Source organism: Lathyrus oleraceus, chromosome 1, assembly GCF_024323335.1.
Source record: "Lathyrus oleraceus cultivar Zhongwan6 chromosome 1, CAAS_Psat_ZW6_1.0, whole genome shotgun sequence".
NCBI lineage: Eukaryota > Viridiplantae > Streptophyta > Magnoliopsida > Fabales > Fabaceae > Lathyrus > Lathyrus oleraceus.
The window spans coordinates 267,564,510-267,579,915 of NC_066579.1; the positions used below are offsets into that span (position 1 = coordinate 267,564,510).

At 42.5% G+C, this 15,406-nt stretch overlaps 1 non-coding gene across 1 annotated transcript; it reads left to right on the forward strand.

Annotated features, from left to right (window-relative positions):
* Positions 1 to 3,861: 3,861 nt before the first annotated feature.
* On the forward strand, positions 3,862 to 3,968 carry LOC127116341 (small nucleolar RNA R71). Its single transcript, XR_007801293.1, has one exon. It is a non-coding gene; the product is annotated as a small nucleolar RNA R71 (small nucleolar RNA).
* Positions 3,969 to 15,406: the final 11,438 nt, after the last annotated feature.

The following is a 15,406-nucleotide window of genomic DNA, read 5'->3' on the forward strand; positions in this document are numbered from 1 at the left end:
ATTTGTACTTTGGTTTCTGAAATTGTACTTAGTGTAATCCTTCCAAATTTTATGAATAAAAAGAGGTTTTATGGTCAATCAAATTGTTATTATTGTTATTACTTGAATGCATATGTTTGCAAATAGGACTTCATATGTTCCTTGAAATTAAAAACAAACAAAAAAATTGCATTTCATGCATCATTTGCATAACAGGTTTCTTCCACCAGATGTCTTATCAGTTCTTCTTCTGTGCATCAACCAAGCTGACTCACCGCTATAATACTCCCGCTAATCAATCAAAGAGAATGGAGAATCTAGAGCAAGAGAATCGAGAGCTGAAGGATGAGATCTCCAGGCTAACGACACTGATGGTGTCTGTCATGGCTTCCCAGAATCAATCGTCACCAACTCCTGCAACTCCTCCTCCTTAGAGAACTTTCATTTGTGAGGTTTCTTCTTCAACTGTTCCAGTTGCCATTTCCAGTCAATCTATTCCTTCTATTCCTGTTGGATTCCTTTGGGGAATGCCGTCAAATTTTATGCCAGAAGGGTATGCGCCCACATTTGTTTCTCTTCCGGTATCTAGCCTGGTCATGTCGGTGCCACCTCCGGTTGTTCACACTCTTCATCGTGTTGAGGACACTATCTACCATGCTGAGCCATCTGAAGGTCCAGATGTCTACGAGAAGATGGATGAAATGAAGGACCCGTTTCTTGAGCTGCAGAAGGAATTTAAAACTCTGATAGGAAAATACTTATTTGGCAAGAGTACTGCTGAATTATGCTTAGTTCCCGACGTCAAGATCCCGGTGAAATTCAAGGTCCCAGACTTTGAAAAATACAAAGGGAATACTTTCCCGCTAAGCCATCTTGTTATGTATGCCAGAAAAATGTCTACTCAAACTGATAATGATCAGTTGTGGATTCACTATTTCCAAGGCAGTTTAACTGGAGTTGCCTTGAGGTGGTACATGAGTCTGGACAGTGCAAGCATCTGTAATTTTAATGACTTATGTGAGGCCTTTGTCAAGTAGTATAATTACAATATGGATATGGCGCCTGATAGAGACCAGTTGAGGTCTATGTATTAGAAGGATAAGGAGACATTCAAAGAATATGCCCAGAGATGGAGAGAACTGGCTACCCAGATAAGTCCACCTCTGGAAGAGAAGGAAATGATGAAACTCTTCTTGAAGACGTTGAGTTCATTTTATTCCAAACATATGATTGCAAGTTCCCCCAATGATTTTACTAAAATTGTAAACATGGGGATGAGGCTAGAAGAAGGAGTCCGTGAAGGACGTTTGTCTAAAGAAGAGGCGTCAGCCAGCGAGAAGTATGGTAGGAGTTTCTATAAGAGGAAGGAAGGAGAAGCTAATTAAGTGTCAGTAGGGAGGAAGAGGAGGCCTCATGTCAGAAAATGTTCTCAACCTCGTCAACATCAACATCAAGTTTCTCAGTAATTCCGGTTTTTGCCAACAACTCTATTAATCAATCAGTTCCAATTCAGCAATAACAACATCAACAACAACCGCAACAAAGAACCAACTACAAAAAAAACAATAATCACCAACAAAACTTTGAGAGGTAGAAGGTCTCCTTTCACGCTATTCCTATGACTTATGCAGAGTTATACCCGTCATTGGTCCTCAAAAATCTCATTCAGCAAAGAAATCCTCCGCAAATTCCTGAGCCACTACCATGGTGGTTCAAGCCTGACCTTCATTGTGCTTTTCACTAGGGAGCCCCTGGTCATGATATAGAGAATTGCTATCCTCTAAAATACGAAGTTCAGAAGCTGGTAAAGAGTGGTATGGTGTCCTTTGAGGACAAAGCGCCGGATGTGAAATCCAATCCGTTGCCTCCTCATGGTAACACGTCTGTGAACATGGTGGACAATTGTCCATGGAATTTCCGAGTTTTTGATGTGAGATGTATCCAAAGATCTCTGGTGGATATGCATAAGACTTTGTGTTTAATCAATGAGTGAACATGACCATGACAATTGTGTCATTTGCAGCGTGAACCCCCGTGGATGTATGATTGTCAAGAGATATGTCCATAAGTAGATGGATGAGAATATAATCCAGATTCAACAGTCGAGGGATATGGGAGATGATGTGAATTTCATTGTACCAGTGTTTAAGACCCCTGAGCGGGTAATCATTCAGTTTGATAGTAGCGGCAACAACAATGTCAATAGATCGGTATCATCGTTGGTTATATGGTTAGCGGGCCCTGTCCCTTATGCATCTTATAAAGTTATGCCATATCAATATAATGCCACTATGATAGAAAATGGTCAAGTGGTTCTGTAGCGGTAAATTCTATTATGGCTCCTGCAGTTGATAAGAACGGTCTACCTAAAAGGATTGGTATATCATTGTCCTCTTTGATGTCCATGACAACAAAATCAGTAGGGATAAATAACTGACCTATCCTAACAGGGACATCTTCTAATATGCCTATCAGATACCTAACAGATCTATCGGCTAACTGAAGTGACATCTTAGTAGGTTGTGATTCTCCTAAGTTTAACCTCTCACAAACTGCTAAAGGCATTAAGCTCACACTAGCTCCTAACTCTAGAAACGCTATTTCGATGACATGACTTCCCAAAAGACAAGGAATGGAGAAATTTCCAGGATCTTTATCTTTTTTGGCTAACTTATTCTCGGAAACAGAATTGCATTCCAAGGGCTTCGGATCATCTAGTCTACGTTTGTTGGTAAGGATGTCTTTGAGAAACTTTGCATAAGAAGGTATTTGGGTGATGGCTTCTATGAAAGGGATTTCTACATGAAGTTTTTCTATAACCTTAATAAATTTTTGATACTGGTTATTGATCTGGGTTTGTTTGAGTCTTTGCGGATAGGGTATCGGTGGTTTATATGGCGGGGGTGGTACATAAGTTTTGTCTTTAGGTTCTTCTCCTTTTTTTTAACCTTCTTGTTCTTCAGATTCCTCTGGTTCCTTCACTTTGTTTGTGGGTTCGGTATATTTCTTAGAAGTTTTGGGTTCACTCAATCTTGGGTTGGTGGCTCATCATAAGCGTTCCCACTTCGTAGGGTAATGGCATTGGCTTGTCCTCTCGGATTTTGTTGAGATTGTCCAGGGAACTGTCCTCCATGTGTGGTATGGGGGGCTTGGTTTAAAGCTACCTGAGATATTTGGGTTTCAAGCATCTTGGTGTGGGTAACTATTTAGTCAACCTTGGTTTCTAACTGGGTAATTAGTTCATTAACGTGAATGTTCTGGTTCATGAACTCTTTGTTTTGTTGGGTTTGAGCAGCGATAAAATTTTCCATAATTTTGTCAAGGCTCTACTTTGGTGGCACAGGTTGCATAGGTTGATTTGGTCTTGGGGCTTGGTAACCTGTTTTTCTCGGAGGTGCATTATTTTGGATATGGTTATTGTTCTTATAGGAGAAGTTCGGATGATTCCCCCATCCATGGTTATAGGTATTCGAATATGGGTTCCCTTGGGTGTAGTTCACTTGCTCATAGTGGGTTTCGTTTAAGAGACTGCATTCTGCAGATTGGTGTCCTTTGGTTCCACATATCTCACAATCCGTCGAAACTGCAGCTGTAGTATTCAGGTTTATGCACATATGCTCCACCTTAAGGGCCAACGCATCCATTTTAGCTTGCATCATGTCTATAGAGCTTAACTCATGTACTCCTCCTTGGGATTCCTTCTTTTCAACTGTCTCTCATTCAACTCCCCATGCTTGATGGTTTTGAGCCATATCTTCGATGAGGGCACTAGCTTCAGGATAAGGTTTGTTCATCAGTGCACCGCCTGCGGCAGCGTCGATGGTCATCTTAGTGTTATAGTGAAGTCCATTATAGAAGGTCCGAATGATTAACCAATTTTCTAAACCATGATGTGGGCACGCTCTTAGCAGATGTTTATATCTCTCCCAAGCTTCAAACAACGATTCTCCTTGGTTTTGGGTAAATCTAGTTATGTGGTTTCGAAGAACGGTGGTTTTACTTGGGGGGAAGTATCTAGCAAGGAATATTTTTCTAAGGTTATCTCAAGTTGTAATGGAATTGGGTGGAAGGGAATCTAACCATGATAGGGCTATATTGGTTTTAAAAGTGTCTGCTAATTTGGAGAAAGATTTTTATATGTTGGTTCGGGTTCTCAGTAGCGAGACCTGCGAATTGTCTCTGTTGCACTAGATGCAACAGGGAGGGTTTAAGTTCGAAATTATTAGTTGGGATGGTTGGGTTTACTATACTAGAACCAGGTTCTTCATTGGATGGTTGGGCAAAATCCTTAAGAGGTCTTTGGTTTTGATCTTCGGCCATAGCTCTCCTAATTCTATGGAAAAATAAACGTGCGCGAGCGTAACGTTCAGGTTCCGCCAGAGGGTATACTAAGCTTCTGCTGCTGCGAGTTCTTCGCATTGACCGACGGGTAACAACCTAAGGCTAAACGATATAACAACAGTGTCGCATTACGCGAAAAACCGGCGGGAAAATGAAACAACAGAGCCGCCACCGTGCGTTATTTATCCCAAAAGAGGGAAAGGAAACGCTCGAAGTAAACCTGGAAAAGACATGGCCTCGCGACCAAAGAAAGATGGGATCGGGAGTCGGTTATGCGAAGGGAAGGTATTAGCACCCCTGCGCATCCGTCGTACTCGACGGGATCCACGCACAAAAGGAAGGATAAAGGTTGCTAAACACTGCTCAAACATCAAACACTGGCTGAAAAGAGACACAAAAAACAAAAGAAACTAACTCGGCAGGATATCGCATCCTGGGCCTACGTAGTCTGTCAGGCACAGACATCAGAGTCGACGTAGTTCGGGACAGGGGAAACGTGCTCGCTAGGATGTCGCATCCTATGCATACGTATCTTCTCGGACTAAAGAAGAATTGGAGCACTCGTAGCTCGGCTCACGCACGCCAAACAAAACCACACAGGAAACCGACTGCCAATCGCTGGACTTATGTCAGACTCCACACAAACAGGTGTATACGTGCGTTTTCGACGCCATGAGATTTGGTGTGGGAAGTGATGTTTTCGACAAACGATGACAGGGGTTGAAACAATTTGACTAAAGAGTATGGTTCGACACTTCGACAAAATGGAGGTTTCGTCATTTCGACAAAGATATTTGCAACTAGAAATGTATTTTCGACAAAATACGGAAGACATTGCAGTATGTTGGTAATTCGACAAAATCCTGAAGGAAGACGTCATTTCGACTTAAAAGTAAATTTGAATTTAAAAGGTTGTGACGTTTGGCAGAAGACGCGTGGAAGCATCTGGCGAAAGGAGGAAAGCCATGTGTCGTAGTTTTAGGATTTAGTCGTTAATGACAGTTATGTTATTTATGTATATATAGGGTAGTTATTATCTAAAAAAGGGGTGTGAAGAATTACTATATACAAAATTCCTGAAAACACTCAAAGTACCCGTGTGAGAGAAAGAGTCATATTTGGAAATGTATGTGTAAACAAACACCAATTCTTTCAAAGTTTATTTTATAAAGTCTAAAATTCTTTACAAATCTCTTTTATGCTTTCCAGTCATTTATCTTTCTGCACTTTATCCTTTTCGACACTTTACGTTTCATCAGTTATTTTCCGCCATTTACTTTATCTTGTTAAATTTACATCCACTTAACATTGTAATCAACACATTTCGACGTAAAACGCTTAGAGAACAGGAATGAAATATTCAAAAGCGATTTTAGACATCTTCAAGACCATCTAGATTTGCACATGTCCTAGGATTTGTGTGGTTGATCCTGCAAGTGACCCAATTCTACAAGTTTTGGTAAACCAGAGGTTGTTCGCCAAATTTCACAGCGAACAAATTGGCACACCCAGTGGGACAGTGCAAAAATTTAGAAAGTTAGATAATCGCTAGTCAAAATCTGCTCTTCATTTGTATGAGACTGAGAAGCGGTAAATTAGCCGTATCCGAAGTAGAATTACCTAAAAGAACAAGAGTAAGGAAAATGGCGAACCAGCCAAATAATCCTAACGAATCCATCCCAGTATCTAACCCTGTCCCTTCGACAGAAGGCAATATAGGATCGGTCCCTGTGTCAGAGGCTGTACCTTCGTCAGCGGGGTCGATACCAGCGGTTTCGATGTCGCAAAACGCGCCTAGTTCGTCCTTCAGGGCACAACAAATGCCCATTGGGACACCCCCCCCTGTGGGAAACACTTCTAGGCCTTTTGTAACGAATTTCACTATGCCTCCGCCTGGTAGGGAACAACCTTTCGGAATGCCAACTTCGGTGATGGCAAATTTACATAACTCCCCGTTAATATATTCAGATTCGATGGCCAACGTGTCTTCACCCTTACAAGGGTCAGGATATGGTGGAAACATGAGTAGATTGAATCAACAACCATTTTACGTGCCGCCGATAACAAATAATTCGGCGCAAGTGATTAGACAGCAGATGGACGAGAGTAATCATGATATGGTCCAAATGTTAACGCAACAAATGGGAGCGGTGTTTAATCCACTGATACAGAACACCACTCAAACAAACCAAGTATTGGCAGCGCAAATGACGCGCATTGCTGATTTCTTTGGAGTCCCTCAAACTCGACACAGAGAACAAGTGATTCATAACCCAGCGGTAGCGGTCCAGGAAGAGCCTACGATAAACCAGATACCGTTAGACAATCCTCAAACGAACGTCAGAAACCAAGAGGATGTAGTCGAACAGCCTCGTGTCGAAATCCCCATTCCACAAGAGCCTAGAAGGATAGTAATCCAGAGAGGCCAGGACGCGGATGCTGTATTGCAACAACGGATACGGTATGATAATCCGCCTGTCGAAAACAACTTGGCAGCCATGGTCGAAACGATAATGGCACAAAATGGAATGAACATGGGTTTACAAAGGCCTAGTTACGCATCCCCACTATCAGAATACATTCTGCAAGAAGAACTGCCACCAAGGTGGAAAGTCCCTAAGTTCACAAAGTTCTCAGGGGACACTAGTGAGTCCACTATAGAACATGTGGCACGTTACCTGATCGAGGCAGGGGAGATAGCCCGTAACGAAAATTTGAAAATAAAATATTTCCCTAGTTCCTTAACAAAAAACGCGTTTACTTGGTTTACATCTTTGCCTGCAAACTCAGTATACATGTGGACCCAATTAGAAAGGCTGTTCCATGAACAATTCTACATGGGACAAACGAAAATAAGTCTGAAAGAATTAGCCAGTGTCAAGAGAAAACACTCCGAACCAATAGATGATTATTTAAATAGGTTCAGATTGCTAAAGGCCAGATGTTTTACCCCTGTGCCAGAACATGAGTTGGTCGAAATGGCCGCAGGGGGACTAGACTATTCTATAAGGAAGAAACTAGATACCCAGTATCTGAGGGATATGGCACAATTAGCGGATAGAGTAAGACAGGTCGAAAGATTAAGGGACGAAAAATTAAGGGCAAATAAGAATAAAAAAGAGAGGGTAGCCTACGTAGGGGTTCGCCAAGATGATGAGTTCGACGAAGACGGACCAAGTAGCTTCGACGAACAGGAAATCGACCTAGCAGAACTAAAACAAGGCCCGCCTTATTCGTGTAAAGTACTAACGCCGTCGAACGGGAACCCAGTCGAAGCCAACGATAAGTCCCCCAAAAGGACTTATACGTTCGACATTACTAAATGTGACGAAATCTTCGATCTGTTGGTTAAAGATGGTCAATTAATAAAACCACCAGGCGCTAAAGAACCGCCTGTGGAACAACAGAAAAAGAGAGGTTTTTGTAAATACCATAATTTTCTGGGCCATAAGACGTCTCGTTGTTTCCTTTTCAGGGATCTCGTGCAAAATGCTATCCGTGATGGAAGGCTCAAGTTTGGTGACAAACCAAAACAACAAATGAAGATCGACTCAAATCCTATGCAAGCAGTCGAAGCCCACTACGCTGAACCATCCGTCGTAAACATGGTGGAGGCCAAAGTCGCTCCTGATGGCAATTTGGAAATGGTGGAAGCCCCTGGAAGCTTCGACGCAAATGTCAACATGGTCGAGATTGCTGATGATCTCGCAAGCCAGAGAGGAATAGAAACTACTAAACGTTTCGACAAGAAGGACGGTGATAATGCTGTCGAGAATGTGGAGTTTCGACAAGAGGAGAATTGGGACCGCTTGGGACAGCCAAGTGGAAAATATGATTATATTGTGAAGTACAACGCGCCGGCAAGCTCTCAGATCGACATCAACACAATCCAACCAAGCGGTTGGGGAGATGCTTCTTCAGAAAACAATGAGGAAACAGTCGACGAAATGGAGCATGCCCCTAATACGAAGGAGAGGGTTACTGAAGACCCAGCGATTGAAAACAAGGCTGCTGAAGGCCTTGATTCTAACAAAACGAAGAAAGGTGATATCGCTAACTGCGTCAACACCATGGGGCCTTTCAGTGAAGAAATCACAAAAATCAAAGCGGAAGCCGCTAACGGTCCGTCGAAGCCCATGATCAGTGGGATTCTGCGTAGGACAATGGAAGACCCCAGAATGAATTGGAACAAATGCTGTTGCAAACATGGTCCCAGGACCATATCTTGGTGCTGCTGCCCAGAGAAAGAGTTCGACCAGACACCAAAAGGCGTCGAAGGCGAAGAAGAGAGGCTCATCAGGAAGATGAACGAATTGAGCATCGCCGACGAACGAAATGTTGGGGTAAATATGGTAGAAATATCTCAGAAGGACCAGGTCGAAGGGGGCGAAGATCGCCGTCAGAAAGAATACCAAAGGCTGGCGTACCCTAGAGAGGAGGAAAACTTAATGGAATTCATCAAGAGATGCCAAAGGATGAAAACCGAAGTAATGTTGTGCCCACGCTGCAGCACAGTCTTCGACAGGAAGGCAGCAACCAACCTGGAAGCGGTGGATAAGACCAAAAGGAAAGAGAGTTGGGGAGCAGTGAGATACGACCCAAGAAGAGGTGATCACCACCAGTGGAGGCACGGAGAGAGACGCCAGAACACCTACAAACCATCTGACAAAGCCACAGACGACAAATGGGTTCAACCCATTAGAGACGCCCAGGGGCAGAAGAAATGGGGAAAGTTCGAGGTCCAGAGAGGCGCGTCGATGGAGGCCAAGAAGGAAATGAAAAAACACAAGCCAAGACCATACCCGTCAGAGAATTACAAAGGCAAAAATCCCATGTCCAGGTCCCAATGGAGGAGGTTCCAACGGCAGAAGAGGGCAGAAATAGAGATGGCGAAAAAGAACATGAATGGTCCAAACGAAGCGGAATCTAGCAACAATCGTCAGACAAGGAGTAGGAAAGAGACTCCCCTCCAGATCAATCCTAGCAGAGTTGTCGAATCGGTGGCGTCGAAAGAGAAGATGCAGGAAGACGATGAAGTAACCGACAGTTTTAACTCCGACTCTGAGGCATCCTTCAACGTGATTTGCAACGTGGTCTCTGTTCTCCCTAGAGACTATGATAGAGTCATGGAAATTGAGGAGGAAGGAGACAAAATGGAGGAAGAAACAATGGCACACAAGCCCGTCTGCTACTATGTGATGAACAACGGATGCGTCGAAGAGCAGAACGCTTTTTTCGAAAGACCAGACGACTCCATGAAAGCGCATTTGAAACCTCTGTTTATAAAAGGAAAGGTGGAAAATGTCGGCGTGAACAAGATACTGGTGGACGGGGGAGCGGCAGTGAACTTGATGCCCCACTACATGCTGAAGAAGATTGGAAAAGACGATTCGGACGCGAAGCCCCACAACATGGTGCTGTCAAATTACGAAGGGAAGATAGGAACAACTATGGGAGTCATCCAAGTGAACTTAACTGTAGGAACCATAACAAGACCTACGATGTTCATAGTCATCGCTTCGAAAGCCAACTACAACCTGCTGCTTGGTAGGGAATGGATTCACGGCGTAGGAGCGGTACCCTCTTCAATGCACCAACGGATAGCCATATGGAGGCCAGATGGAATCGTCGAAAACATCGAGGCTGACCAAAGCTACTTCATGACCGAAGTAAACACTGTCAACAGCCAGAGCTTCGACAAAAACCTGGCTCATATACCTCCCTGCAGCCCGACTGAATTCGACTTGAAGACGACAGACAATGCCTATTGCTCCATGTACCTGCATCCAACGCATGGATTCCAGTGGGATAAAGAAGTGATTGGCGAGACTTACATATGGGGAACCACTCATATAGCGCCGACGGGATGGGGTAGTGAATTTGACGATGACGAGTGAACAATCAGCGATTGAAAAGATTACGGCTTATATAGCCGAAAACAAACTAAAAGAGGCCCTTGAGGCTGAGGCAAAATATGTGGCTGTCGAAGCCAACCAAGAGAACTCCAACAAACAATGTCCTCAAGAAGACGTTGCGGAAGATCATATCACCAACCAAATGGGCGGATGGCAACATCAAAAGCTTGACGCCATTTACGACGACGAACCTCTGGGGTTCGAAAAAGATCCAGTGTCAACTAACGAGAAGATGGTGGCGCAGGATCCTTTACAAGAAATAAACTTAGGAGTGGGGGCAGAACATAGACCAACGTATATAAGCGCAAAAATGGACCCCCAGTTCCAGGTCGAAATAGTCCAGTTGCTGAAAGAATTCAAAGATTGCTTCGCATGGGATTATGATGAAATGCCTGGTCTTGACAGAAGTCTGGTCGAAATGCAGTTGCCAATAATGGAAGGGAAGAAGCCAGTAAAGCAGACTCCGAGACGCTTCGCACCAGAAATCCTGTCGAAGATAAAAGAAGAGGTCGAAAGACTTCTAAGATGCAAGTTCATCCGCACAACCAGGTATGTCGAATGGATTGCAAATATTGTTCCAGTAATTAAGAAAAATGGCAAACTTAGGGTATGTATTTATTTTCGAGACTTAAACTCGGCTACCCCAAAGGATGAATATCCTATGCCAGTGGCAGAAATGCTCATAGATTCTGCAGCCGGCCACGAGTACTTAAGTATGCTAGACGGATACTCTGGCTATAACCAAATTTTTATCGCTGAAGAAGACGTTCCTAAAACGGCTTTCCGTTGTCCTGGAGCCATAGGAACGTATGAATGGGTAGTAATGCCTTTTGGTTTAAAGAACGCTGGAGCGACTTACCAACGTGCCATGAATTCCATCTTTCATGATTTCATCGAAACTTTCATGCAAGTGTATATTGACGACATCGTGATTAAGTCTGTTTCAGGAAAAAATCACATAGATCATCTTCGACAATCCTTTGAAAGGATGAGGAAGTTTGGTTTGAAAATGAACCCACTTAAATGTGCTTTTGGTGTGCAGGCGGGTGATTTCTTAGGCTTTGTGGTCCATAAGAAGGGGATCGAAATAAACGAGAATAAAGCCAAGGCCATAATGGAAGCGAAAGCGCCATCAACCAAAAAGGGGTTGCAGTCTCTGCTAGGGAAAATCAACTTTCTCAGAAGATTCATCTCCAACCTCAGTGGGAAGACACAAGCTTTCTCTCCTCTACTGCGACTAAAGAAAGAAGACTTCGCATGGGGGCAAGAACAGCAAGCGGCTTTCGACAAAATCAAGGAGTACCTGGCTAATCCCCCAATCCTGATGTCTCCTTGCAGAAAAAGAAATATGAGATTGTACATTTCGGCATCAGACAAAACATTAGGAAGTATGTTGTGTCAAGAAGATGAGAATGGCGTCGAAAGGGCCATTTATTATCTCAATAGAGTCCTGAACGATGCCGAAACTAGATATAGCATTATAGAAAAGTTATGCCTGTGTGTATATTTCTCTTGTATTAAACTAAAGCATTATATAAAACCTATCGATGTATATATTTCTTCCCATTTCGACGTAATAAAATACATGTTATCTAAATCTATTTTACATAGTCGAATTGGAAAGTGGGCTTTAGCTTTAACAGAATACTCTTTGAAATATCTGCCTTTAAAAGCAGTAAAAGGACAAGTGGTCGCTGATTTTATAGCGGACCACTCTATAAACGAAGACGTAGAATACGTCGAACTGGAACCTTGGAAAATGTACTTCGACGGTTCCAGTCACAAAAACGGAACTGGCGTTGGGATGTTGATTATTTCTCCTGAAAAAAATTCCAACAAAATTCAAGTACAAAGTTGAAAGTCTGTGTTCAAATAATGAAGCAGAATACGAGGCTTTGATCGCTGGACTTGAAATCTTGTTGAAATTGGGGGCAACAAGAGTCGAAATAATGGGTGATTCCGAACTGGTAATAAAGCAGTTGACGAAAGAGTATAAGTGCGTGAAAGAAAATTTGATCATGTACTTTGTAATAGCCAATAGACTTCTCAAGGCGTTCGACAATGTCGTCTTCAGACACATTCCTAGGTTGGAGAATCAAGAAGCGAATGATCTTGCTCAACTAGCGTCCGGGTACAAGGTGTCGAAGGAAAAGTTAGAAGAAGCCATCGAAGTCAGAAGAAGAGTCGTATCCACCAGGTTATCCCCATCAGATCTAGAGTCAATAAGATTAGGATACGTTGACGAAGAAAACTTCGAGATATTCAACATAGATGATTTAGGAATAACAGACTGGAGAAAGCCTGTCAAAGATTATCTACAAGACCCAAATCAGAAAGCAGAAAGAAAGGTAAAATACAGAGCTTTGAGTTACGTACTTTTGGGAAATGAATTGTTCAAAAAGACTGCAGAAGGAGTTTTGTTGAAATGCCTGAGTGAGGACGAAGCCTACATAGCCTTGTCGAATGTACACAGTGGAGCGTGTGGCGCGCACCAAGCAGGTCACAAAATGAAGTGGCTTTTATTTCGACAAGGAATGTATTGGCCAACAATGCTGAAAGATTGTGTCGAATTCGCAAAAGGTTGTCAGGAATGTCAAGTACATGCAGACATACCTCATGTCCCTGCAAGTGAGTTGCACTCAATCATAAAACCTTGGCCATTCAGAGGATGGGCGTTGGACTTGATCGGGGAGATTCGACCAGCTTCCTCAAAAGGGCAAAGGTACATTTTGGTTGGGATAGACTATTTCACAAAATGGACCGAAGCCATACCATTGGCGAATGTGGATCAAGAAGCAGTCATAGACTTTATCCAAAAATACATAATTTATAGATTTGGGATACCTGAGACAATAACAACAGATCAAGGATCTGTGTTCACTGGTAAAAACATGCAGAAGTTTGCACAAGAAACAGGTTTTAAGCTCCTTACTTCGACACCCTACTACGCTCAAGCAAATGGGCAGGTTGAAGCAGCCAACAAGGTAGTGATAAACTTGATTAAGAAGCATGTGGGGAAAAAGCCTAGAAATTGGCATAAAACTTTGGATCAAGCCTTGTGGGCTTGTCGAACGTCCCCCAAAGAGGCAACGAATTCGACTCCATTCAAGTTGACTTACGGACATGATGCAGTTTTGCCAGTCGAAATATATCTGCAGTCAGTTAGAGTGCAAAGACATCACGAAATCCCATCAGATACATATTGGAGTATGATGATGGACGAACTAGTTGACTTAGACGAAGAAAGGCTGCGGGCGTTGGACCTAATAAGAAGACAAAAAAGGAGAGTCGAAAGATTTTACAACAAGAAAGTGAGATCCAAGACCTTCTTAATAGGTGACCTTGTGTGGAAAGTAATCCTTCCTATGGATCGAAAAGATAAATTAATGGGAAAGTGGTCTCCTAAATGGGAAGGACCTTTCCAGGTTTTGAGAACATTCTCAAACGGCGCATATGAAATAGAAGAAATAGAGAAGGATAAGAGAATCCTAAGAATAAACGGCAAGTATTTGAAAAAATATAAGCCTATATTGCAGGAAGTAAAAATAGTAACAGAATAAGTGCAAAACATAATTGTGATAAGATGGGCCAAATAAAAAATGGCATTCAAAAGTTATTACAAAGAAAGCCTCAAAGGGCTGAGAGTTGCTAAATAAATTCGACTAAAAATTAAAATTGGCAAAAGTATCCTTCAAAGTGGCAAACTTCTGCCTCTGGAGCTGGAGTCGATGATCACAAAGACTTTTGTGAGTAGAGAGAGTCTCAATCTCTTGACTAAGTTGATGGGCTTTCTCTGCATGTCGAATACCCACCCTCAATTCTTCGTCAATCTCGCTCTGTTTGGGTTGCTGAATGGATGCCTTACGTTTCTCCTCTTGAGAGATTTTTTCTTGAAGTGCTGCTATCTGTGTTTTCCATTTTTGAATATTGTCATTGCAAGCAGCAACTTCTTCGACATACGTTTCAGAAAGCTTTTGCAATTTTGAAACTTTGTCAGTCGAAGTCGAAACGGCATCCCATTCAGCAGTTTGAGTTTCAGACTTGGAGGAGATTTGAGCGGTAAGATCCCTTTGACGATGGAGATCCGCAGTGGCCAAGTCAATGAGAGTCATCAACTCCATCACAAAACTTCCAATCTCAGCAGAAGTTTCCAAAACATTCACTTGCTTCAAGAGTTTCTTAAGACTAATTTGAGCAAGGGAATTCTCTTCCAAGACTTTAAACAAATCGACATCAAGGATTTTCGTTTTGATCTTGGTCAGGAGGCTGCCAAGTGATGGTGCTTCAGAAGTTGCCCCAGAAGTGGTCGAACTACTCTGAGAAGAATCCTGGAAATTGAAACGGGTGCTAAGCATAGTCCACCAAGATGTATGATTGATCTTGATGATGACTTGACCCATCCCTTGACCTTTGTTTGTGTTTTCCATGTGTGTGATCCCTTGTTTGTGATTGTTGCATTCATGCATACATGCACATCATGACATCCATCAAAGAAAATAAATTTCAAGGAACTAAGGTCTTGTTTGCAAATATTTTTAGACCATGGATTGTGGACGAAGGAACACTAAGAAGTACAGTTTCAAATTCATGATTTAAAAGAGCTAAGGAAGTTGTCATCTTTTGTATTAGAACCCTTGGACTTCAAGCAACATCATGTGAAGTTGTTGTCTGTATTATCTGCTGATGTGGTTGAAGGACTTTTGAGTGTTTTGGGTCAATTCTATAATCCTCTTTACTGGTGCTTCACTTTTCCTGATTATCACCTTCTGCCTACATTGGAATAGTATGCCCATCTCTTGGGTATACCCGTATCTGACAAGGTACCTTTTAGTGGATTGGAGGAGATTCCAAGATCTCATATCATAGCTGAAGCACTTCATCTGAAGAAATATGAGATTGATGCTCATTTGGTGAAGAAAGGAAGTACTCTTGGGTTAACTTCTGAGTTCCTCATTGGTAGAGCTACTGTTTTTTCTCAAGCCGGCAGCATGGATGCTTTTGAAGCCATCTTTGTATTGCTTATCTATGGTGTAGCCTTGTTCCCTGACATTGACAGTTTTGTTGATGTTAACGCCATTAGAATCTTCTTGATTGGGAATCCTGTTCCTACTCTGTTGGGTGACATATATTTCTCTTTGCATTTAAGGAATTCTAAAGGTGGTGGGACTATT